Source organism: Heterodontus francisci, chromosome 31, assembly GCF_036365525.1.
Source record: "Heterodontus francisci isolate sHetFra1 chromosome 31, sHetFra1.hap1, whole genome shotgun sequence".
NCBI lineage: Eukaryota > Metazoa > Chordata > Chondrichthyes > Heterodontiformes > Heterodontidae > Heterodontus > Heterodontus francisci.
In genome coordinates this window covers 19,677,413-19,704,796 of record NC_090401.1, presented here as the reverse complement: position 1 = coordinate 19,704,796, position 27,384 = coordinate 19,677,413, and the positions used below count along the sequence as shown (strand labels likewise).

Here is a 27,384-nt window from a genome sequence, read left to right as displayed (position 1 = left end):
ATTAGCATGGATTGAGGATTGGTTAACTCACAGAAAACAGAGAGTCGGGATTAATGGGTCTTTTTCAGGGTGGAAAGACGTAACTAGTGGAGTGCCACAAGGATCAGTCCAAGGGCCGCATTTATTTACGATCTATATTAATGACTTGGAGGAGGGGACAATGTGTAATATATCCAAATTTGCTGATGATACAAAAATAGGTGGGAGGGCATGTTGTGATAAGGACATAAAGAATGTGCAAGGGGATATAGATAGGTTGAGTGAGTGGGCAAAAGCTTGACAGATGGAGTTTAATGTAGGAAAGTGTGAGGTCATGCACTTTGGTAGGAAGAATCAAAAGGCAGACTATTATTTAAATCGAGAGAGACTCCAGAAATGTGCAGCACAGAGGGATCTGGGTGTTCTTGTGTATAAAACGCAAAATGTTAGCATGCAGGTGCAGCAAGTAATTAAGAAGGCAAATGGAATTTTGGCCTTTGCTGCTAGGGGGTTGGAGTTTAAAAAATAGGGAGGTCTTGTTACAACTGTACAGGGTGTTGGTGAGGCTGCACCTGGAGTACTGTGTACCCGTATTTAAGAAAGGATATACTGGCATTGGAGGCAGTTCAAGAGATTCACTAGGCTGATTCCTGGGATGAAGGGGTTGACTTATCAAGAACTGCTAAACAGGTTAAGCCTTTATTCATTAGAGTTTAGAAGAATGAGGGGTGATCTTATTGAAACGTACAAGATTCTGAGGGGGCTTGATAGGGTAGATGTTGAGAAGATGTTTCCACTACTGGGGGAATCTCGAAGTAGGGGACACAGTTACAGAATAAGGGGACACACATTTAACACTGAGATGAAAAGGAATTTCGTCTCTCAGAGGGTAATGAATGTCTGGAAGTCTCTACCCCAGTGAGTTGTGGAGGCTAGATCACTGAAACTATTTAAAGAGGAGGTAGATAGATTTTTCTAATATCGGGGAGTTGAGGTCTGGGGCAGATCAACCATGATCTTATTGAATGGCAGGGCAAACATGAGGGCCGAATGGCCTACTCCTGCTCCTGTTTCTTATGTTCATGAATTTATGTAAATGAGAGTCCTATTACTCCATTGGGACTCTGATTATCTTTTAACAGGGGCCTGAGTGGAAAAGCTGCTGTGCAATTCCCACCAGGCCAAAGCAGGTCTTCAGCCGATTGGCAGGGAGAGGAGGCCCTCCTCTGTAAATCAAAACTTTCCTTTGTGGATCCAGGAGTAGAAGTACTCCTCCAGGCTCCAACAGGAAAATTGTGGCTGCACCTGCCCCAAGATTCCCCTCCCACTACCACCCGCTTCCCAGAGACTCTCCTCCTCAACCAGTTTAACCGCGAGACTTTCCTTACTGCCAGCTAGCGCCATTCAGTTGCCCAAACTCCTTTACCACACACTGACAAGCTTCCAATTACTGTTTCCTTCAGGCGGGCAGCTGAGTGGTGGCATGTAGATGAGGCCCTGAAATGGAAATAGGCCATGCCTCAGACTTAGGACAGTGAGTGCATTTCACACCAACCCTGCCTTCATCACCTGCCTTAAACCTAGAAAAGAACAAAGAACAAAGAACAAAGAAAATTACAGCACAGGAACAGGCCCTTCGGCCCTCCAAGCCTGCGCCGATCCAGATCCTCTATCTAAACATGTCGCCTATTTTCTAAGGGTCTGTATCTCTTTTCTTCCTGCCCATTCATGTATCTGTCTAGATACATCTTAAAAGACGCCATCGTGCCCGCATCTACCACCTCCGCTGGCAACGCGTTCCAGGCACCCACCACCCTCTGCGTAAAGAACTTTCCACGCATATCCCCCCTAAACTTTTCCCCTTTCACTTTGAACTCGTGTCCTCTAGGAAAAAGCCTCTTGCTATCCACCCTGTCAATACCTCTCATGATTTTGTACACCTCAATCAGGTCCCCCCTTAACCTCCGTCTTTCTAATGAAAATAATCCTAATCTACTCAACCTCTCTTCATAGCTAGCGCCCTCCATACCAGGCAACATCCTGGTGAACCTCCTCTGCACCCTCTCCAAAGCATCCACATCCTTTTGGTAATGTGGTGACCAGAACTGCACGCAGTATTCCAAATGTGGCCGAACCAAAGTCCTATACAACTGTAACAGGACCTGCCAACTCTTGTACTCAATACCCCGTCCGATGAAGGAAAGCATGCCGTATGCCTTCTTGACCACTCTATTTACCTGCGTTGCCACCTTCAGGGAACAGTGGACCTGAACACCCAAATCTCTCTGGACATCAATTTTCCCCAGGACTTTTCCATTTACTGTATAGGTCACTCTTGAATTGGATCTTCCAAAATGCATCACCTCGCATTTGCCCTGATTGAACTCCATCTGCCATTTCTCTGCCCAACTCTCCAATCTATCTATATTCTGCTGTATTCTCTGACAGTCCCCTTCACTATCTGCTACTCCACCAATCTTAGTGTCGTCTGCAAACTTGCTAATCAGTCCACCTATATTTTCCTCCAAATCATTAATGTATATCACAAACAATGGTGGTCCCAGCACGGATCCCTGTGGAACACCACTGGTCACACGTCTCCATTTTGAGAAACTCCCTTCTACTGCTAGTCTCTGTCTCCTGTTGCCCAGCCAGTTCTTTATCCATCTAGCTAGTACACCTTGGACCCCATGCACCTTCACTTTCTCCATCAGCCTGCCATGGGGAACCTTATCAAACGCCTTACTGAAGTCCATGTATATGACATCGACAGCCCTTCCCTCATCAATCAACTTTGTCACTTCCTCAAAGAATTCTATTAAGTTGGTAAGACAAAACCATGTTGCCTATTACTGATAAGCCCATTTTCTTCCAAATGGGAATAGATCCTATCCCTCAGTATCTTCTCCAGCAGCCTCCCTACCACTGACGTCAGGCTCACCGGTCTATAATTACCTGGATTATCCCTGCTACCCTTCTTAAACAAGGGGACAACATTCGCAATTCTCCAGTCCTCCGGGACCTCACCCGTGTTTAAGGATGCTGCAAAGATATCTGTTAAGGCCCCAGCTATTTCCTCTCTCGCTTCCCTCAGTAACCTGGGATAGATCCCATCCGGACCTGGGGACTTGTCCACCTTAATGCCCTTCAGAATACCCAACACTTCCTCCCTCCTTATGCCGACTTGACCTAGAGTAATCAAACATCTGTTCCTAACCTCAACATCCGTCATGTCCCTCTCCTCGGTGAATACCGATGCAAAGTACTCGTTTAGAATCTCACCCATTTTCTCTGACTCCAAGCATAACATTCCTCCTTTGTCCTTTAGTGGGCCAATCCTTTCTCTCGTTACCCTCTTTCTCCTTATATATGAATAAAAGGCTTTGGGATTTTCTTTAACCCTGTTTGCTAAAGATATTTCATGACCCCTTTTAGCCCTCTTAATTCCTCGTTTCAGATTGGTCCTACATTCCCGATATTCTTTCAAAGCTTCGTCTTTCATCAGCCGCCTAGACCTTATGTATGCTTCCTTTTTCCTCTTAGCTAGTCTCACAATTTCACCTGTCATCCATGGTTCCCTAATCTTGCCATTTCTATCCCTCATTTTCACAGGAACATGTCTCTCCTGCACGCTAATCAACCTCTCTTTAAAAGCCTCCCACATATCACATGTGGATTTACCTTCAAACAGCTGCTCCCAATCTACATTCCCCAGCTCCTGCCGAATTTTGGTATAGTTGGCCTTCCCCCAATTTAGCACTCTTCCTTTAGGACCACTCTCGTCTTTGTCCATGAGTATTTTAAAGCTTACGGAATTGTGATCACTATTCCCAAAGTAGTCCCCTACTGAAACTTCAAACACCTGGCCGGGCTCATTCCCCAACACCAGGTCCAGTATGGCCCCTTCCCGAGTTGGACTATTTACATACTGCTGTAGAAAACCCTCCTGGATGCTCCTTACAAATTCTGCTCCATCTAGACCTCTAACACTAAGTGAATCCCAGTCAATGTTGGGAAAATTAAAATCTCCTATCACCACCACCCTGTTGCTCCTACATCTTTCCATAATCTGTTTACATATTTGTACCTCTATCTCACGCTCGCTGTTGGGAGGCCTGTAGTATAGCCCCAACATTGTTACCGCACCCTTCCTATTTCTGAGTTCTGTCCATATTGCCTCACTGCTCGAGTCCTCCATAGTGCCCTCCTTCAGCACAGCTACTGGAGGTTAAAATCAAATCCCGCAAGATAATTATGGATGAGGATGTTCAAACAGGCCATCTTAATACATCCATCCAGAATGACCCTATAGTCCTCCTGTTTCAATATCCAATCGTTCTTAAATGATTCTAGATCTTTTGCCTTCACGACTCTATGTGTCGATCACTCTTTATATGAAGAACTTCCTATTGGTCCTAAACTTGTCTGTGACTCCTTGTCCTACTCTTACAATTTAATTTGAGGTTAATTTCCAGAGTTACCTCTTCTGCACTGTTTACAATCTTATATCTCACATCAAGTAATAATAGTAGAGAGTTTCAACTTACCTAATATCAACTGAGATAGTCTTCGTGTAAAAGGCTTAAAGGGGGCAGAATTCTTAAAATGCATACAGGAGAGCTTTTTGAGCCAGTATGTAGAAAATTCTACAAGAGAAGGGGCAGTACTGCACCTAATCCTTGGGAGTGAAGCCGGACAAGTGGTAGAAGTGTCAGTGGGGGAGCATTTCGGGGATAGTGACCATAAGACTTGCAGGTGATAGGTAAATTGGCCATTGTAAATTGCCCCTAGTGTAGGTAGGTGGTAGGGAATATGGGATTACTGCAGGATTAGTATAAATGGGTGGTTGTTGGTCGGCACAGACTTGGTGGGCCGAAGGGCCTGTTTCAGTGCTGTATCTCTTTAAAAAAAAAGTCTGTAAAACACAAGTTGCTCCATCTTTCCCCACTACATTGTGGACCTTCCCTCAATTCCCTTCAGGCCTTGAATGTCTCCTTTGTGTAACAGTTAGGAACATCCAATAAAAATCATTAGGAAAAAATTAGCAAAACATTAAGGAGAACAAGCTCAGTTTCTCAGTTCTCTCCACATGACTAAAGTCCTTCACCCCTCGTATCATCCTGGTAAATCTGCTCTGCACCCTCTTCAAGGCCTTCTCTTGTTTTAATAATTTCATAATTAAACCGAAGCCATGCTGCATTAGTATTCTGTGTACTAGGTATGCTGATAAATGATTTTACTGCTCCCATTACTACTTAATTATCTTTACTATTATAATTCAGATGGCCAGAATTTGTTTGAGGTATTTTGATTTTAAATTGCATGTAAGGATGTAATCCTGGGCACTGGAAAAAGCAGTGAAATTGGATTTTTTTTTTGTCCACAGGCGGAGTTCAAATTATCGATGAGAAACTCTAAAAATTATTTGTAGCCAAGCAGAAACAACTCAGATAGTCCATCATTCTGTGTGCACATTCGGAATGTATTGTATTTTAGTGAAAATCCCAGTTTCGTTTTACCAACACTGTTAGAACATAATTGAATCCTTCAACACTATATCTGCAAAGTAAACTGAAACAATATAACATCCAATTATTTTAGCCCTTCAGATATTATCATGAGTTACTAACATGTGCAATGGTTCCACATGTTTTTCCAATTCTATATTATAATGGAAAAATTGCAAAAAGAGTTATTGTTTGTGGACACTAAATGATTGAAGATCAGTACACCTTTTAACAGCCCGAAAGGAAAAAGGTAGCCCATTGCTCAAACGAGCAGGTTAACACTGGGACCTGGCAGGAAAGCACCAAAATCAGAGGGAGTAAAATCACTGCCCTTACTTTAATCGACACCCTACCCAGTTTCTGCCATGTTTATTGGTTATGTTGTCAAGGGGCAGCATAGATGAGGAAAAGAAGGGGGCCAAGGATAACTGTTAGGACATTGTGGAGATAACAGTATTGGGCGGAAAGAGAGGCCATTGCTGGAGCTGATCTGGCTATAATCAGATAGATAATAGTAAAAGCAAGCGAGCGCGGTGCCATTGAGCTAAACATCAGAGGAGAAGTATTGCAGGAGGATGGCTTCGTTGACTGTGTCCAAGGTTACAGAGAAGATGAAGAAGATAAGGAGGGACGGTGTACCATGGTTACTGTCACAGAGGCTGTCATTAGTGACCTTGGTTAGGGCCATTTGTTGCTCAGGCAGAGGTGGAAACCTGTTGGAGAGACTAAAACAAGGAGTTGCAGGAAGATGGGTACAGATTAAGGAAGTGACAACATGCTCAAGAACTTTGGAGAGGATGGGGGGATTGGAGGTGACAGAAGGGTCGAGGGTGAGTTTTTTGAGGAGAGGTAGCTGATGGCAATTTTGAAACGGTGGAGAACAGCACTTGAGGAGACAGGTACATTTAAAATATTAGCTAGCATGCAGGCCAATGAGGAAAGTTGGGTGATCATCAGTTTAGTGGGAATGGGGTCAAGGGATCAAAGGATGGGTCTCATGGAGAACATCAGCTCAGAGAGAGCATGAGGGGAGATGGGAGAAAATGTAGAGAAGGATATGGGTTCAAGGCTAGGGTACGGCAAACCCAGAGAGGAGGGCTTGCTTGGTGCGCAAGAGAAAGGGAAGGGAAACAGCTGAGGCAGCTAATGGATGGTCTCAATTTTAATGAAAAAGCAATCTATGAGAAACATAGAAACATAGAAAATAGGAGTAGGAGTAGGCCATTCGGCCCTTTGGGCCTGCTCCGCCATTCAAAAAAGATCATGGCTGATGGTCTAATTCATTACCCTGTTCCCGCTTTCTCCCCATATCCCTTGATCCCTTTGGCACTAAGAAATATATCCATCTCCTTCTTGAATATATTTAATGACCTGGCCTCCACAGCCTTCTGCGGTAGAGAATTCCACAAGTTCACCACTCTCTGAGTGAAGAAATTTCTCCTCATCTCAGTTCTAAATGGCATACCCAATATCCTGAGACTGTGACTTCTGGTTCTGGACTCCCCAGCCATTGGGAACATCCTCTCTGCATTTAGCCTGCCTAGTCCTGTTAGAATTTTATAGGTTTCTATGAGATCCCCTCTCATTCTTCTAAACTTTAGTGAATATAGGTCCAGTTGACCCAATCTCTCATCATACATCAATTCTGCCATCCCAGGAATCAGCCTAGTAAATCTTCTTTGCATTCCCTCCATGGCAAGAACATCCTTCCTCAGATAAGGAGACCAAAACTGCACACAACTGCACTCTAACCTTCCCGGAGCGGAGCGGAGAGGAACAGAGCGGACCTGTGGGGAGAACGCCGAGAGAGGAGCCTATAAATCCAGCCCGAGGATCGAGCCCCAGTCTCTTACCTTCTGAGCGAGGAGCAAAGAGGAACGGAGTGAACCTGTGCAGAAAACGCCGAGAGTGGAGCCTATAAATCCAGCCCGAGGATCGAGCCCAGGTCTCTTACTTCCGGGAGTGGAGCGGAGAGGAGCTTTTCCAGCGTGAAAAAAAAAAGCCAACAGTGTCATCAGAGGAGAGCTGCAAGGTGATTGGTCGGTGAGTAGCAACTGTTACAGTATTTAAATATCTTTAATAAAAATAAGGGGAAAGTTTTTTTTTATTGAAGAAAAAAACCTCTGGTGATAAGGTGAGTACTACTAAAGTGTTTTTTTTTTAAGGACTTTAGATTGGAGTGAGTAGAACAAGGCCCCTAGTGTAATTAGTATTTTTTTAATTCAGGGAGTAACTAATTAATCTAAGGGTAAGTCATGACAGGAGAGCTCAGCCCCGTAATATGCTCCTCCTGCGTTATGTGGGAAATCAGGGGCGCTTCCAGTGTCCCTGGTGACCATGTGTGCAGGAAGTGTATCCAGCTGCAGCTACTGGCTACCCGCATTATGGAGCTGGAGCTGCGGGTGGATTCACTGTGGAGTATCCATGATGCTGAGGACGTCGTGGATAGCACGTTTAGTGAGGTGGTCACACTGCAGGTAATGGTTGCACAGGCAGAAAAGAGATGGGTGACCATCAGACGGAGTAGTAGGTGCAGGCAGGTAGTGCAGGAGTTCCCTGTGGCCATCCCCCTCTCAAACAGATATACCGCTTTGGATACTGTTGGGGGGAATGACCTCCCAGGGGAAAGTAGCAACAGCCAAGTTCGTGGCACCACGGAGTTCTCTGTTGCACAGCAGGGGAGGAAAAGGGGTGGAAGAGCTATAATGATAGGGGATTCTATCGTAAGGAGTGCAGATAGGCTTTTCTGTGGCCACAAACAAGACTTCGGGATGGTATGGTACCTCCTTGGTACTAGGGTCAAGGATGTCTCGGAATGGCTGCAGGACATTCTGAAAGGGGAGGGTGAGCAGCCAGAGGTCGTGGTCCATATTGGTACGAACGACATAGGCAAGAAGAGAGATGAGGTCCTGCAAAGTGAATATAGGGAGTTAGGCAGAAGGTTATAGGACCTCTAGGGTTGTAATTGCAGGATTACTCCCTGTGCCATGTGCGAGTGAGGGTAGGAATAGGAGGATAAGGCAAATGAATGTGAGGCTGAACAGCTGGTGTAGGTGGGAGGGCTTCAGCTACTTGGATCACTGGGATCTCTTCTGGTGCAGAGGTGACCTTTACAAGAAGGACAGGTTGCATCTAAACTGGAAGGGGACCAATATCCTTGTGGGGGGATTTGCTGGTACTACTTGGGAGGGTTTAAACTAGTCTTGCAGGGGGGTGGGACCCAAAGTAGTAGTCTCTCTGATGAGATAGTTGAGGTAAATGTAGAGGTTAAAGCAAGCAAGTCCAGGAGGCAGGCTGGGCAGGGGCAGGACAGGGAGCGTGGAAGGTCTGGTAGGCTAAACTGCATTTACTTTAATGCAAGAAGCCTTACAGGTAAGGCAGATGAACTCAGAGGATGTATCAGTACATGGGATTGTGATATTATAGCTATTACGGAAATGTGGTTGAGGGATGGACAGGACTGGCAGCTCAATGTTCCGGGGTACCGATGCTTCTGGCGTGACAGAGGTGGAGGTAAGGGAGGAGGGGGAGTTGCACTATTGATTAGGGAGGACATCACGGCAGTACTTAGAGAGGATATCCCGGGGGGAATGTCCAGCGAGGCCATACAGGTAGAACTTAGAAATAAGAAAGGGGTGATCACTTTGATGAGATTATACTATAGGTCCCCCAATAGTCAGAGGGAAATGGAGGAGCATATATGGAGGGAAATCACAGATAGGTGTAGGAATTATAGGATTGTAATAGTAGATGTTTTTAACTTCCCTAATATTGACTGGGACTGCCTTAGTGCAAAGGGATCAGATGGGGAAGAATTTGTTAAGTGCGTCCAGGATAGTTTACTGAAGCAGTATGTGGATGGCCCTACTAAAGAAGGGGCTACACTCGACCTCCTCTTAGGAAATGAGGATGGGCAGGTGGTTGATGTGTCAGTGGGGGAGCACTTTGGGACCAGTGACTATAACTCTATTAGCTTCGAGATAGTTATGGAAAAGGATAGGACTGGTCCTCAGGCTGAAGTCCTAAATTGGGGGAAGGCTAATTTCGATGGCATCAGACAGGAACTCTCAAAAGTTGAATGGGAGAGGCTGTTTACAGGTAAAGGGACATCTAGCAAGTGGGAGGCTTTTGAAAGTGAGATAGGAAGAGTTCAGGGCCAGCATGTTCCTGTTAGATGGAAGGGCAAGGCTGGCAGGTTTAGGGAACCTTTGTTGATGAGGGATATTGAGGGTCTGGTCAGGGCAAAGAAGGAGGCATATGTCAGGTATTGGCAGCTGGGATCAAGCCAGTCCCTCGAGGAGTATAGGGGATGTAGGACTACACTTAAGAAGGAAATTAGGGGGCGAAAAAGGGCCATGAGATTTCCCTGGTAGATAAGACAAAGGAGAATCCTAAAAGATTCTATAAGTATATTAAGAGTAAAAGGGTAGCAAGGGAGAGAGAAGGTCCCCTCAAGGATCAGTGTGGTAATCTATGTGCGGAGCCACGGGGAATGGGTGAGGTCTTAAATGAATACTTCTCGTCTGTATTTACCGTGAAGAAGGTTATGGAAGCTAGTGAGTTCAAGGGAGGGAACAGCGATATCCTGGAGCATATCAACATTACAAAGGAGGAGGTGTTGGAGGTTTTGAAGTCCATTAAGGTAGATAAATCCCCAGGGCCTGACCACGTGTATCCTAGGACGCTATGGGAAGCAAGGGAGCAGATTGCTGGGGCCCCGGCAGAGATTTTTGTATCATCGTTAGCCACTGGTGAGGTACCGGAAGACTGGAGGATAGCTAATGTTGTGCCTTTATTTAAGAAGGGCAGCAGGGATAAGCCAGGGAACTACAGGCCAGTAAGCCTTACATCAGTGGTGGGAAAGTTATTGGAAGGGATTCTGAGAGACAGGATTTATATGCATTTGGAAAGGCAAGGTCTGATTAGGGATAGTCAGCATGGCTTTGCGCATGGGAAATCATGTCTCACGAATTTGATTGAGTTTTTCGAGGAGGTGACCAAGAAGAATGACGAGCGCAGGGCGATGGGCATTGTCTACATGGACTTTAGCAAGGCCTTTGACAAGGTCCCTCATGGTAGGCTGGTCCAGAAGGTTCGAACACATGGGATCCAGGATGAGCTAGCAAATTGGATACAAAATTGGCTTGGTGATAGGAGGCAGAGGGTGGTAGTGGAGGGTTGTTTTTCAGATTGGAGGCCGGTGACCGGTGACTGGTAGTGTGCCGCAGGGATCGGTGCTGGGCCCTCTGTTGTTTGTCATATATGTTAATGAATTGGATGTGAATGTAGGGGGCATGATTAGTAAGTTTGCAGATGACACCAAAATTGGTGGTATAGTGGACAGTGAAGAAGGTTGTCTAAGGTTACAACAGGATATAGATCAACTGGGAAAGTGGGCAAGGTATTGGCAAATGGAATTTAATGCAGGCAAGTGTGAAGTGATGCATTTTGGAAAGTTAAACCAGGGCAGGACATATACAGTGAATGGCAGGGCCCTGGGGAGTGTTGTTGAGCAGAGAGACCTTGGGGTGCAAGTACATAGTTCCCTGAAAGTGGCAACACAGGTAGACAGGGTGGTGAAGAAGGCATATGGCATGTTTACCTTCATCGGCCGAGGCATTGAGTATAAGAGTTGGTACATAACGTTGGTTAGGCCGCATTCGGAGTACTGTGTGCAGTTCTGGTCGCCGCACTATAGGAAAGATGTAATTAAGCTAGAGACGGTGCAGAAGAGATTCACAAAGATGTTGCCTGGTTTGGAGGGCTTGAGTTAGAAAGAGAGATTGGATAGGCTGGGTCTGTTTTCCCTGGAACAAAGGAGGCTGAGAGGGGACATGATAGAGGTATATAAAATTATGAGAGGCATGGATAGAGTAGATAGCCAGAGTCTGTTTCCCATGGTAGGGGTGAAGAAAACTAGAGGGCATAGATTTAAGGTGAGAGGGAGGAGGTATAAAGGGGATCAAAGGGGTAAATTTTTCACACAAAGAATAGTGGTTATCTGGAATGAGCTGCCAGAGGAGGTGGTGGAGGCAGGGACAGTAGCAACATTTAAGAGGCATCTGGACAGGTACTTGAATGAGCAAGGCATAGAGGGATATGGAATTAATGCAGGCAGGTGGGATTAGTATAGAAAGGCATTATGGTCAGAATGGACGCGGTGGGCCGAAGGGCCTGTTTCTATGCTGTACAACTCTATGACAATACTCCAGATGTGGTCTCACCAAGGCCCTGTATAACTGCAATAAGACATCTTTGCCCCTGTACTCAAATCTTCTTGAAATGAAGACCAACATATCATTTGCCTTCCTAACTGCTTGCTGCACATGAATGCTTGCTTTCAGCCACAGGTGTACAAAGACACCCAGGTCTTGTTTACCTCCCCCTTTCCCAATTTATCACCATTCAGATAATAATCTGTCTTTTTGTTTTTACAACCAAAGTGGATAACCTCACATTTCTCCATGTTATACTGCATCTGCCATGCATTTGCTCACTCACCTAACTTTTCCAAATCACATTGGAGCCTCTTTGCATCCTTCTCACAGCTCACATTTCCCCCCAGCTTTGTGTTGTCTGCAAACTTGGAAATGTTACATTTAGTTCCCTCACCCAAGTCATTAATATATATTGTGAATAGCTGGGGCCCAAGCACTGATCCCTGCGGTACCCCACTAATCACCTTGAAAAAGACCCATTTATTCCTACTCACTGTTTCCTGTCTGTCAACCAATTCTCAATCCATGCCAGTATATTACCCTCAATCCCATGTGCTTTAATTTTGCACACTAACCTCTTATGTGGGACCTTATCAAAAGCCTTCTGAAAATGAGATCCTCACACCTGTTGGAGATGAGCATGGAGGAAGCAGGTAACCATTGTTCAGCAGCCTAAATATACCAGCCTTACACTGTGGCTACAAGAGCAGGGCAGAGGCTACAACAACATTAAAGAAGACCCTACTATCCGAGACAAAACAGTTCACCTGATCAGTGCCCCTGCCACTGACGCCAATACCCACATCTCCACCATTCCTCCACTATGACTGCAGTGTATATACTGGATAAGAAATTGAGCTCATTAGAGCCCAATTCCTGGATGCTACTCGTGCCCTTAGAGCTCCAAAATGATGACTGCGGAGCATGCTCACTTATTCAGCGAATCATGCCGGACGCATAGTGGTGCAGGCGTTATGGCGCATGTACAGAGAACACCCACCAGAAATACCCAGAACTGGAAAATCATGGTGTCATTCAGTGTGCAGCAGTGATTTGATGCCAGCAGTGTCATTTTGGAGCTCACGCTCCAGCCAATGCCCTCTATTCGCCTCGCACAGCTGAACACGCATTCAGCACAGGAAGGAGCCCCCACCCCCACCCCCTTACTGGCGTTATTTAAAGGGATCATCAACAATTTAAGGTTAGCTCCTGGTTGATATCTTCTGGCTGTTAGTATGATTTTACAAATCTTGGTGCTTTCCATAGTTGTTTCAAGTTGGAAAAGTCTGCAGGTAGACATTGAAGGAATTTTTGCTGACTTCAAGGCTTCTGCACAAATCAGTTGCTCCCAGACATTGGTACACTCGTAGGTATTCCTCTTTGAATACAATATGATTTGGAGAATGAACAGAGGCCACACACAGCAAGACAAGCTGCCGGAAGAGGGAGAAGGGGGAAGGGGAAGGACTCCCAGCAGGAGGCCATATCCGCCCAGAATGTTCATGGAACAATCCTCCTAACTGAACCTCGGCAAGGAACAATGTGTGAGATGCCTGTGCTTCAGTAAGGATGTCCTCAATGAAATCTGCCACCTGATGCAGCCACAACTACAGCCTCAGAGCAGGGCAATGACAGCATTGCCTGTAGCTGTGAAGATGACAGTGATGAAGAACTTTTGTGTAGCTGGTTCCTTCCAGGGTGCAACTAGACATATTTACAACATCTCACAGTTTGTCATCTGTCACAAAAGCGTGCTATGTTGAATGATGATTTTTTTCATCCACCTGCTGGAAACCTGAATTAAATTTTAAAAAAGGAAAAAAGGAACAGATAAAAGGTGACTATTGGCAGCTAAAATGGCCACTACAATTTGCATTGCTATATCCTACATTCCAATGCATCGAGGTGGAGACGAGTGTCTGCTCAGTCCCCAGCAAGAATGATGACCTGGGAATTTTGAGTGAACTACCTGTCCTGTCCCCATTAACAAGACATTAAGGCAAGCATTTGGGACATTAAACTTGTGGAGATGAACCACTCAGACCTCATCAATTGAACAATGGGACTCTGATCGAAAGAAGGAAATTCCTAGATATGGGCTGATTAAGTTGCAAGAGAGAATACACACTGATAACCTTCTTATTGAAGCACTGAGCGTTGATCATGTGACAGGTCCACCATTGTGCTTAAGCTTTTTTTTCTCTCTGCAGACCAGACAAGCAACTAGACACTGACCAGGGAAGATCCAAGTGGAGTCCCTCCCTCTCTCTCTCTCCCTCTCCAGTCCACCATGCAAGTTTCAAACCCTGCCTGCTGGCCGTAACCACCTAGGCCTATCACTTTTGCAGACAGAGACCCCATGAAGGAAATCATCCGCATTGCTGTTTCCAGGAGAATCACCAAATCTGCTGTCCACATCTGCAAGCCAGAAGCCTCAGGATCACCAAAGTCAGCCAAAAGCCAGCTGAGTCACCAACCTCCACAGACTGTATCCCCCTTTTTATTGTTCCGGACTCCAATCCGACCAGTCTAACCTTCCCCACTCTGTAACCTAATTGTGTGTGTGTATGAAAGTTGGACGTAGTTTATTATTTTACTTAGATCAGTTTAAATACAATAAAGTTAACCTCTTTCTTTGTTAAGCTCAAGCAAACCTGGAAATATGAAAAACCATGTAGCCACACGAAATGTGATAGAGCAGACCATTGTCATGTTGAAGCAATGCTCCTGCTGCCTGGTCCACTCTGGAGGAGTACTACAGTGCTCAGCTGCTTGGGTGTCAAGATTCATGATGATTTGCTGCAAGCTTCACAGCCTTGCCATAACGAAGGGACAGCCCTTGCCACCAGCTATACGGAGAGCAGCTGAGGAGCAGGAGCATAAGGAGGAGGAGGAAGGGAGGAGGCAACCTGGACAGTCCCTTTCTGCCTGTCTTTCCATGAAGAACTCATCTGAGTGCAATACCAGTAATGTAACTCCAATTCTCCATTCACCAACAGTCCCACCCCTTACCTTCCTTCTGTCAGCCTCTGCTTGACCACAATGCAAAAATAAAAGCTAGCACAAAATAAACATTCCAAACCAATTTTATGAATATTGTATGCAGAACTCAAGGAATCACCCTTGTGCTTTTCCTTAGCGCATGTCTCTTTGCCTGTCCTAGTGCTCCTATGCAGCGCTATCCCAGTATTGCAGCAAAGGTGGAAGGCTGCTAATTTTCGCTGGAGGAGACTGCAAATGGCCTTGGAGGGCAACTCTGGGCCTAAAAGGCCCGGCTGCGGATTGCACCATCGCAGCATGAGCAGCAGCAGTTTGGGCTGACTGGCTGACAGACAACAGCAAGGGCGCTGGTGGGTTGAACTTTGTGTAGGAGGTGGGGCTCCCGCTGTCCGACCAAAAAGGCAGGTAAACCCCGCCACTGCATTTTCATGGCCGCCCTCCCCACCTCACCCCCAATGCTTTCGTCTGGTGTTTTGAAATGTAAGTTTCAAGAGACGGGATCCCCGCCCCTTTAAATTTCACCTCCATGAGCTGCCAGCCAATCAGAGGACCGGCAGCTCAGCAGTATCGGCAGCACCACTGGGAGTGGCGGCCACTGCTGGTACTTCAGAGGCCTCAGACCCAGGCCCACCGATGGAACCCCGAGCAGAAGTAGGTGAGGCAGGGTCGCCACGGCCGGTCCGGAAGGTCGCAGCGAGAGGGGACTGGGGAGTGGTCTTGTAGTCCAGGGGGAGAGGGGTCCTGGGGGGTGAATTGGCTCCAAGTGGGGGTCCTCTGTGGGCCCACAGGGAGGGCGCCTCATTTTACAAGGTGTCCTCCCGCAGCCGCTGGTAAGATCCCAGCGGCGGGGGGAAGAGGCCCCTAATTGGTCATTAATAGGCCACAAGGGCATCAATTGGCCTCTGAGCAGGAAGGCCATTGTCGGCCTATCCTGCCCCAGGGAAGATCGCTGGGCCGACAGGGAGGCGATGGGCCCTGCACCCTCCTTCCACCCGTTGTAGTACTCCAGCGGGACCTGTAAAATCCAACCCATAGAGTAGCAGGGTTGGATGGACGAATGCTATCTTCCTGAGAGAGGACAGCAGGTTTATGCTCCATGGAGCCACTGCCACTCTGCTGGGGTGGTGGCTCACTAATCCCAGTAATCTTTTGGCAGATAGATTGTTGACTGCTGTGATACCCTGCAAGCCCCTTTGCACACTGTAATCCACAGCCATGATGGCAGCAGTCTGAGCTTGCATAGCAGCACCCAGACTTTGAGTGGCTGCTGCTTGTGCTGCAATGGAAGTTGTGACACTGGCAATTAGATGCTGCATCATGCTTGGGTCCATGAGCATGTGGACAGACTTGGTCACCAATTCCATGCTGGAATGGATGGGTTCCAAGCTCTGCACAAATCCCTGTGCCAGGCTAGTGCAGGACTCCTCCATGCTCCTTCACATTGACTGTAGACTTTCTGACAGGTTTCCCAAAACACCAAGCATTTTGTTGTATATACCCATCAGGGTCCTTCTGTAGGCTGCCAAATCAAAGCCGTCATCTAAATTCTCTGCAGCAGAACCCATGTGCGAGCTGGCACCTGCGCTATTATTGGCTTCTGCCCTGGCTAGAGCCCACTTATGCTTCATGTCTCGCCATGTGCAGCTACCACCTCTAATCTGTCCTCTAAGATACACACAGTGTCAATGTCTGAGCTGGTCACTGGGCATGTGAAATCAGTGATTGTGCTGTGTCTTCCTCATCACTCTCTTCTTGGAGTTGCTCCACTGTCTGGCCAGGTTTTGGGCATCTGAAAAAGAAATGCACAATGGTAGAGTTGTGGTGCAGGGAGATGGGAAAGTGGGAGGTGCATGCTTACAACTTGTAAATTAGAAGAGCGTGTGGAATAAGAGGGACGTGGGAGGTGCAAAGGAGGATTAGGTATGTGGATACCATTTCATACAATGGTTTCAGCCCTGCCCACGGCCTCAGCAATGACCATTCCAATAATGGCCAGCACTGTCCCCTCCATGGGGGCTTGGACACATGGGTATGCCTGCCCTCCTCCAGTTAACTCCTGTTGCCTCTGGTTGTGCGTCACCTTGTCCTGTAAGAGAAAGTGAAGTATGACAGTGAGTTTCATGCACCCTGTTTGGTTGATCTGGTTGTCATGGTTGAATAACTGGCAGTGTGAGGATGAGGTGCATCATATGAATGTTAGGTATGAGGCCTGATTGATGGAGACTTTTGATAAGTGAGTGATGGATGTGTGGTGATTTGAGCAGTGGCTGGAGCTACTGGTGCAGTTGGTAGAATATAGAAACATAAACATAGAAAATAGGAGCAGGAGTAGGCCATTCGGCCCTTTGAGCCATTCAATACGATCATGGCTGATCGGCCAAACTCAGTACCCTGTTCCCGCTTTCTCCCCATAATCTCTTTAGCCCTAAGAACTATATATAACTCTTTCTTGAATATATTTAATGATTTGGCCTCAACAGCAATCTGCGGTAGAGAATTCCACAGGTTCACCACTCTCTGGGCGAAGAGATTCCTCCTCATCTCAATCCTAAATGGTTTACCCCATATCCTTAGATTGTGACCCCTGGTCCTGGACTCCCTCTGCCATTGGGAACATCCTTCCTGAATCTAGTCGGTCCAGTCCTGTTAGAATTTTGTAGGTTTCTATCAGATCCCCTCTCATTCTTCTAAACACTAGCGAATACAAGCCTAATCGACCCAAATCTCTCTTCATACATCAATCCCGCCATCCCAGGAATCAGTCTGGTGAACCTTTGCTGCACTCTCTCCATAGCAAGAATTTCCTTCCTCACATAAGGATACCAAAACTGCACACAATACTCCAGAGGTGGTCCCACCAAGGCCTTCTATAATTGCAGCAAGAATCCTTGCTCCTGTACTCGAATCCTCTCGTTGTGAAGGGCAACATACCATTTGCCTTCTTAACTGCCTGCTGCACCTGCATGCTTACTTTCAGTGACTGTTGCACAAGGACACCCAGGTCTCGCTGCATCACCCCCTTTCCCAATCTATCGCCGTTTAGATAATAATCTACCTTTCTGTTTTTGCCACCAAAGTGGATAACCTCACATTTATCCACATTATACTGCATCTTCCATGTATTTGCCCACTCACTCAACCTGTCCAAATCACACTGGAGCTTCTCTGTATCCTCCTCACAGCTCACGCACTCACTTACTTTGGCCACTCATGTGAGGTCATTGAATTTCTTGCGCCACTCTTGCTTGACTTCTGGCATTGACCTGCATGGCTCACAGCTCCCATTGACTTCTCAGTGAGTGTCTGGAGAGCCTCCTTACCTGCTGCAGGTGCAGGATATCTCTCCTTTCCACCTCCTCCACCAAGACCTCCAGTGAAGCAGATAAAGACCTAGGAGCCCGTGTTCTGCCCTGTTGTGCCATTCCTCACTCTTTTATAGTTCAGATTCTCTTCAAACATGACTACCAGCACCTACTCCAGCCAAAATGCACCTCCCCTTTAAAAGATGCAATCCAGCTTTAAGCAGTGCAGACTAGCTTTAAGTGTTGCTAGCCATTAACGATATTGGCCCTTACATCCAGCCAATGGGCAGCACAGTTAACACTAAATATATACAGAGATGATTCAAATGAGCAGGCAGCACCAAGTTAGCATGCTGCTTGCATTGCAATCAATGACCATGGGTTAATCACACATCACGATCACTGCGCCCATTTTGGAAGGCCATCCAATTTTGCAACCTTTATCCACAGGATGCAATGCATTAACTTGTCAAGCTTATTTTCTCACTTGCCAGCCTTCTACTACCAAGAAAGATGAGAGCAGCAACATTGTGGGATGGCCAGTGTAGCATAAGTGCCAAAAAAGGTTTAATGTTTGAGACAGTGAAAGTAAGCCCCTCCAACTGTCGTGATGATGATGTAATAATCACATGGGTATGAGGATGAGAAGAAGCTAGAAGCAACACGAGGGGTGCTAGCTATCAGGCTTGCAGAGCATGTAAATAGTTATATCTGTATTTTTTTTTTATTTCCAAAATATACTTTATTCATAAAAATCTGCAAAAATTACATTGCCAAACAGTTTCAAACAGCACCAAAAAATACAAACATTGCAAGGGAGATCAGTTTCCTTCTATACTATCATGAGTTTCTTCACAACCCTTCCATTTCACTATTGTCATGCCAATTACAGTTTTACATTTACAGCAAAAGAAAATATCAACGATACAGTTCGAGGGGTTTCCCATGGATCCAGCCCCTCAGTTCAGCTTGGTGGGGGGACCTTACACTGTGGTCTTTCCCCATTGAGCCTTTGCTGCGGCTGCCCCAAGCTTTAGTGCGTCCCTCAGCACGTAGTCCTGGACCTTGGAATGTGCCAGTCTGCAACATTCGGTGGTGGACAACTCTTTGCGCTGGAAGACCAGCAAGTTTCGGGCAGACCAAAGGGCGTCTTTCACCGAATTGATAGTCCTCCAGCAGCAGTTGATGTTTGTCTCGGTGTGCGTCCCTGGGAACAGCCCGTAGAGCACAGACCCCTGTGTTACAGAGCTGCTTGGGATGAACCTCGACAAAAACCACTGCATCTCTTTCCACACCTGCTTTGCAAAGACACATTCCAGGAGGAGGTGGGCGACCGTCTCTTCCCCACCACAGCCAATGCGGGGGCACTGTGCGGAGGGGGCGAGACTTCGGGTGTGCATTAAGGATCTGACAGGAAGGGCCCTTCTCACCACCAGCCAAGCTACGTCTTGGTGCTTGTTTGAAAGTTCTGGTGATGAGGCATTCCGCCAAATGACTTTGACGGTCTGCTCGGGGAACCATCCGACAGCATCCACCATCTCCTCTTCCCGTAGGCCCTTGAGGACATTCCGTGCAGACCACTGCCTGATGGACCGGTGGTCAAAGGTGTTTTCCCGCAGAAACTGCTCCACGAAGGATAGGTGGTACGGCACGGCCCAACTGCATGGAGCGTTCCGCGGCAATGTGGCCAAGCCCATCCTTCGCAACACCGGGGACAGATAGAACCTCAGCACGTAGTGACACTTGGAGTTTGCGTACTGGAAGTCTACACACAGCTTGATGCAGCCGCACACGAAGGTGGTCATCAGGATGAGGGCCACGTTGGGTACATTTTTCCCGCCCTTGTCCAGAGATTTGAACATCGTGTCCCTCCGGACCCGGTCCATTTTAGATCCCCAGACGAAGCGGAAAATGGCTCGGGTGACTGCCACGGCGCAGGAGTGGGGTATGGGCCAGACCTGCGTCACGTAGAGCAACAACGTAAGCGCCTTGCACCTGATGACCAGGTTCTTACCCACAATGGAGAGAGATCGCTGCCCCCACATGCCCAACTTTTGTCGTACCTTGGCTACACGCTCCTCCCATGTTTTGGTGCACGCCCCGGCCCTTCCGAACCATATCCCCAGCACCTTCAGGTAATCTGACCTGACGGTGAAGGGGACAAAGGATCGGTCAGCCCAGTTCCCAAAGAACATGGCCTCGCTCTTGCCGTGATTAACTTTGGCTCCCGAGGCCAGTTCGAACTGGTCGCAGATGCTCATCAGTCTGCGCACAGACAGCGGATCCGAGCAGAAGATGGCGATGTCATCCATGTACAGGGAGGTTTTAACCTGAGTGCCTCCGCTGCCTGGGATTGTCACCCCTCCTATGCTCGCATCCTTCCTAATAGACTCAGCAAAGGGTTCAATACAGCAAACAAACAAGACCGGGGAGAGAGGACAGCCCTGTCTGACTCCAGATTTGATCGGGAAACTTTCCGATTCCCATCCGTTGATTGAGACTGCGCTACTGATGTTTGTGTAGAGCAGTTGGATCCAATTGCAGATTCCCTCCCCAAACCCCATTTTGGAAAGCACGTCCATCATGTAGGTGTGCGATATCCTGTCAAAAGCCTTCTCCTGGTCCAGGCTGATGAGGCAGGTGTCCACCCTCCTGTCCCGTACGTAGGCGATCGTATCCCTGAGTAGCGCGAGACTATCAGAGATCTTCCTGCCGGGTACAGTACAGGTCTGATCGGGGTGAATCACCAACTCCAGAGCAGATTTGACTCGACTGGCTATGACTTTGGACAGAATCTTGTAGTCAACATTAAGCAGTGAGATGGGCCGCCAATTTCTGATTTCTGCCCTCTGCCCCTTCTGCTTGTAAATGAGGGTGATGATGCCTTTCCTCATGGATTCTGCCATGCTGCCGGCCAGGAGCATACTCTCGTATGCTTCCAGCAGGTCCGGGCCGACCCAGTCCCACAGGGCCGAGTACAACTCGACCGGTAAGCCGTCGCTCCCGGGAGTTTTACTCGTCTCGAAGGACTCGACGGCCTTTGTCAGCTCGTCCAGAGTTAGCGGCTTGTCCAATCTCTCCCTCCTGCTGTCATCTAAGACCTCTGTGATAGATGACAGGAAGGACTGGGAGGCTCTGCTGTCTGTGGGCTTCGCGTCATACAGCCCAGCATAAAAGGATTTGCTGATCCTTAGTATGTCGGACTGCGAAGACGTTACCGAGCCATCTTCTTCCTTCAGGCTGCTGATAACAGAGCTCTCTCTGTGTACCTTTTGGAAGAAGTAACGCGAGCACGTCTCATCCTGCTCGATGGAGCGGACTCTGGACCGGAATATGATCTTGGAGGCCTCCTTGGCAAAGAGCGAGGCCTGCTGGCTCTTCACCTCTTGGAGGTCCTCTTTGACCTCGACCCCCATTATATCTGTAAATAATAAAAGAGTTATTCTTTAGCCCTACCAAGAATCCTAGACTTCTTTAAACAACACTCAACCTACACTACAAGAGTACACAATATGGTGGCAGTGGTGGCTGTGGTAAACAACCAAAGAATTTAAAGAAAAATACTGGCTGATACAGTAGAGCCTGAAGACTGAAGAAAACTGCTTACCTGCAGAAGGGGTTGTGAAGCTCTCCAGAGCTGCTCCGACATCGACAGTCAGTGCACAGAAATACAGGCTGTACCACAGAAGTGTGGTGGCCTGCAAGAAGAATTCAGCGATTGGTCGAGGCACCGTACCGACAGTCGGGGATCGGGTAAGAAGTCTTTTGAAAGGTTGAAGTAATCTTTTAATAGCATTGTTCACAGAAAGAAAGAAAAGGGGAAGAAACCAAATTCTGTTCTTGGGCTGAACATGAGGGTGAAGAACAGGGAAATCCCCGAAAAGTGTGGGAATTCCTGAATAAAATGGGGACACCTCCATTAAAGCAAGTAAGCCTAACAGAAAAAACAAAGTTTCTTAAAGAAAGGGGTGTATATGGATTTCAGTAAGGCGTTTGATAAGGTTCCCCACGGTAGGCTATTGCAGAAAATACGGAAGTATGGGGTTGAAGGTGATTTAGAGCTTTGGATCAGAAATTGGCTAGCTGAAAGAAGACAGAGGGTGGTGGTTGATGGCAAATGTTCATCCTGGAGTTTAGTTACTAGTGGTGTACCACAAGGATTTGTTTTGGGGCCACTGCTGTTTGTCATTTTTATAAATGACCTGGAAGAGGGTGTAGAAGGGTGGGTTAGTAAATTTGCGGATGACATGAAGGTCGGTGGAGTTGTGGATAGTGCCGAAGGATGTTGTAGGGTACAGAGGGACATAGATAGGCTGCAGAGCTGGGCTGAGAGATGGCAAATGGAGTTTAACGCGGATAAGTGTGAGGTGATTCACTTTGGAAGGAGTAACAGAAATGCAGAGTACTGGGCTAATGGGAAGATTCTTGGTAGTGTAGATGAACAGAGAGATCTTGGTGTCCAGGTACATAAATCCCTGAAAGTTGCTACCCAGGTTAATAGGGCTGTTAAGAAGGCATATGGTGTGTTAGCTTTTATTAGTAGGGGGATCGAGTTTCGGAGCCACGAGGTCATGCTCCAGCTGTACAAAACTCTGGTGAGACCGCACCTGGAGTATTGCGTGCAGTTCTGGTCACCGCATTATAGGAAGGATGTGGAAGCTTTGGAAAGGGTGCAGAGGAGATTTACTAGGATGTTGCCTGGTATGGAGGGAAGGTCTTACGAGGAAAGGCTGAGGGAGTTGAGGTTGTTTTCGTTGGAGAGAAGGAGGAGGAGAGGTGACTTAATAGAGACATATAAGATAATCAGAGGGTTAGATAGGGTGGATAGTGAGAGTCTTTTTCCTCGGATGGTGATGGCAAACACGAGGGGACATAGCTTTAAGTTGAGGGGTGATAGATATAGGACAGATGTTAGAGGTAGTTTCTTTACTCAGAGAGTAGTAGGGGCGTGGAACGCCCTGCCTGCAACAGTAGTAGACTCGCCAACTTTAAGGGCATTTAAGTGGTCATTGGATAGACATATGGATGAAAATGGAATAGAGTAGGTCAGATGGTTTCACAGGTCGGCGCAACATCGAGGGCCGAAGGGCCTGTACTGCGCTGTAATGTTCTAATACTAATTCTAAAAAAAAAAGTCGAACAAAGAATGGAGTCAAAACAGATGATGCCTGAAAGCTTCCAGAATTGGGAAGTACCCGATCAGATACAGAATTGGTCAATGTGGAGAAAAAGATATCTAAGATTTCGCACAGCTTCTCAGCTACACACTAAATCGGAGGCTCAGCAAGTTAATACTCTTTTATACTCCATGGGTGCCATTTATGATCATAAGGCAAGGCATAAATGAAACTTCAGACAAATTTGAAGATGTGTTACAAGCATTCGACAAATATTTTAATTTGCGAAGTAATAAGATCCTGGAAAGAGCAAAATTTAATAAGAGTGTTGTCAGGCAAACCCCCCCACATTATTTCACCACATGAACATTAAAACTTAAAATTGCAAGCCTGACTGGAAGGACATTTGCATAGGACTAGCAGTGTTGGAACAATGGGAACCTAGTCGTTGCTTCCCCAATACACGGAAGAAGTGGTCAGACCAGTTTTAGTCACATGACTAACTGGCTGTTGCAGAGAATTTGAACTGAGACAAAGGATTTTGAACTGAGACAAAGCCTTGCGCTCATGGAGTAAAGATCTCTCCTGGAACTGAAGCAAGAATTACCTCCTCTCGTGTCTGCCTGTCCCATCTCCTTCCCACGGAACTGAATCTTATGAAAATACGTGAAACTCAAAGAGAGAAAAGTTTCCTCTGTGAATAAGGTTTTTAGAAGACTACTGGGCCCCAACAAAAAGCAAGACTACTAACAAAAGTGAGCTTGAAGCACCGTAACAGATATTGCCTCAAACCCCTCTCTACTATATTTTCCTCTTCTCTTTTCTGTCCCTATCTGCATGTGATATCATGTGTGCATGCTAGCCTGGGTGCATTGTATATTTGTAGGCAAGAACCGTATTAGAGTTTAAATTTTAAGTTTTAATAAAATTTCATCTTTCTTCTTTAAACCTGAGAAAGCTTGTGTGAATTGGTTTTTTTGTCTTAAAATTGGAAAACTGTGAACAAGGATTCACAAAAAGGGGAGCTCAAAACACAGTGTGTTTAAAATTAAATCCTGTTACAAAAAGACCATGAAAATTTAGTAACAGACCCCTCGACACCTTTCTCGCCTGGTGGTAACAGAATCCAGAAGATAGATGAATTAGTGGAAGCTGTCATTAATGATTTATACAGATTGGCTGAGGGATGCGGGTACGGAGAACTGAAGTCTGAGTTGATCAGGGACCGAATAGTAGTGGGAATAGCTGATGAGTCCTTGTCAGACCTCTTGCAGTCCAAAGATAACCTTAGACTTGACAAAGCGAACCAGATGGTGCGACCGGCAGAAGTACAAAGACAAAACAGAGCTACTCTGAGGCCTGAAGAGAGACCTTGAGTCAGAAATAAATCCAATGATGGTTCAGTTCCTGAAGCCCAGGCTGGAAATCTATCTCTGGATAAGAAGGTGCACACAAATGAGAGGGTGCAAGACACTGTGAAACCGTGCCAGTGCAGTGGAGTCAGAAAGACCTACAGATGTGATCAGTGGCCTGCTAATAAAGCAGAATGCTTTAACTGCAAAAAGATATACCACTTCTGAAAGTTATTCCAGAGCAAGAATTCTTCTCTCAAATTTACAGATTTACAAAACAGTAAGCCTTCACACATAGAGCGATGAATGATGTAGAACAACTTTCAGTGGAAGATAAGCCAGGGGGAAATTAACGACCCCAATCAAAGATTTTGGATGGCAGACATCTATGTCAATGGACATATTACTAATTTCAAATTGGACACAGGTGTAAGCATCACAGTTCTGTCAGACCAAGAGCCATGGTTGATGAGACATTGCTCATAACCAGCCGACACACTGGTCCAGGAGGGATCCAACTGAAGGTGAAGGGTGAGCTTCGAGTAACTCTCCAATATAAAGGAAGACAGATTATGGAAACCTTATACATTTTGAAAAACCAAGTATTTTCCCTGTTAAGCAGAAAAGCGTATATAGACCTACATCTACTCGAAAAGGTGGATGAAGCCAAACAGCCAAAGTCAAACAGTTGTGTAATAAGAAGCTTTTAATGTTGTCTGATGGAACATAAATGAGATGCATGGAGTTCAGTTGATTGAAGATCTCAAACAGAATTATTAATAGCTAACTATTATTTACAGCACAGAGCTACATATTTATAGAAGTTGCCTCTTGGTGTTACAATTGCAGAGTGATTGAAGATCTCAAACAAGTTTATTAACAGCTAACTATTATATACAACACAGAGCTAACTATTTACAGAAGCTGCCTCTTGGTGTTACGGTTACAGAGTGAGACTGGCATGTAGTCACATGACTGCATCCTGGTAGTCAGCTCATTAGCATACTAAGATCTTCAAGGGACATCACTCTCAAAGGCAACAAGTTGCGTTCAAACAGACTATACGTACGAGACCATATATATTCAGGGAAAGATGCAAACTTCTACTGATGTGCGATCAAGAGCAATGTTAGACCATCCGACTTAACAGGACGTGAACTTTGTTGATGAGATAGAGTTGTAGTCGCAATATAGTGCAGAACAATGGCATGCAAGTATACAGAAACTGCAAGATATTCATCACGCCCAAAAGCAGGATGAAGAATGTACTCGTATATGTCAATACTGCACACAGGGTTTGCCTCAAGAATGCCCTAGTGGTAAAATCATGAAAACTTTCTACAAATTCAGAAAACACTTCACAATCATCGATGATTTGCTGGTGTATAATGACAGACTTGTCATTCCGAATTCACACAGATCAGATAACTTGGAACGTCTACATCACAGCCACAGGGGCATAACACAGTGTAGAGCATGGGGGTCATCATCCATGTGGTGGCCAGGAATATTCAAAGACATAAAACATGGTCCTGAACTGCCAAGTATGTGCAATACATAGACTGGAGCAGAGAGAACCTCTGATTACAACAACATTTCCAAACAGATCCTGCGAACAGCTAGGGATGGATTTATTTATGCACAATAGAAAATCCTATATAACGGTGATCGATTATTTCTCATGATGGATTGAAGTGAAAAGGTTGTACTGAATAACAACAGAATCTGTTATCCGAAATCTGCAGGAGATTTTTGTGACACATGGGTATCCCTGACGAAGTCATGTCAGACAATGGATCACAGTTTGCTAATGAATACTTGACACAATTTGCAAGAAAATGCGGAATTAAACATCTCACGAGTTTACCACAATATCCTCAGTCAAACGGCGAGGTCAAAAGTGGAGTAAGAACCATAAAGGTGTTGTTGAAGAAGAACAAAGATCTTCCAACCACATTGATTAACTATCGATCTACTCTTTGTTGTGTGGACTATTACCTACTGAGCTGTTGATGGGGAGGAAGATAAAATCTCAACTTCCCATTTTGCCCAGAAAACTACTTCCAGGGCTAGACGTCAAAGACTAACAAAAAGTCCGAGATAGAAAGAAATACTACAGGAACTAACAAGCTCACAATTACAACAAAAGATTTTGTATCAGAAACTTACCTCAGCTCAAGGAAGGCAAGAAGGTATGGATACAAGACCTAGAACAGGAAGGTGTTGTCATCCAAAAAGAGGAAAATGATCAGAGGTTGTATCCAGCACACATGGTAGAGAGTACTATATGATGAAATAGGAGAAACATTAACCCTATTCCACAGAAGCAACAATCAATCATTTATCTGAATGAATGGGATGATGATCAAGAAACCCAGAGTCAACAAGATACTACAAACATTGGTCAAGGCCATCCAAATCATCCAAAAAGACTTTCAAGCAAGACTACCGATATTCCGAACCCAATATGAACATGATCAGGGAGAGTAGTGAAGCCTCCTGCTAGGCTGAATTTGTGAAGAACAGAGACCTGGGAGTAGATGGGGTTGCATGTAAAGTCAAAATGAATGAATGTATATATATTAAAAATAGATAGGGACCAAAGATTTGGGGGATAGATGTAGTATAAGGGCCTGAAAGGGTTAATGTTTGAGACAGTGAAAGTAAACCCCTCCCACTGTAGTGATGATGATGTAATAGTCACATGGGTATCAGGTTGAGAAGAAGCTAGAAGCAGCATGAGGGGTGCTGGCTAGACAGGCTTGAAGAGAGTGTAAATAGTTATATCTGCAGGTAATAAAAGAATTATTCTTTAACCCTCCCAAGAGCCCGAGACTTCTTTAAACAACACTCAACTTATGCTAATACAATATACAACAGTCAGTTGTTGCATGATCCCCTCCAAACCT

General features: G+C 46.0%; 1 long non-coding RNA gene across 2 annotated transcripts in view; it reads right to left on the bottom strand.

Moving 5' to 3' along the window:
- Positions 1–26,704, bottom strand: part of LOC137346943 (uncharacterized) — a 46,821-nt gene extending 20,117 nt beyond the window's left edge. For both annotated transcript variants that reach the window (XR_010968828.1, XR_010968827.1), the window contains exons 1-2: positions 26,645–26,704; positions 7,340–7,464 (exon numbers count right to left, since the gene is read on the bottom strand). This is a non-coding gene — a long non-coding RNA (uncharacterized lncRNA). The remainder of the gene's footprint in view (positions 1–7,339; positions 7,465–26,644) is intronic.
- Between the last annotated feature and the right edge of the window lie 680 nt (positions 26,705–27,384).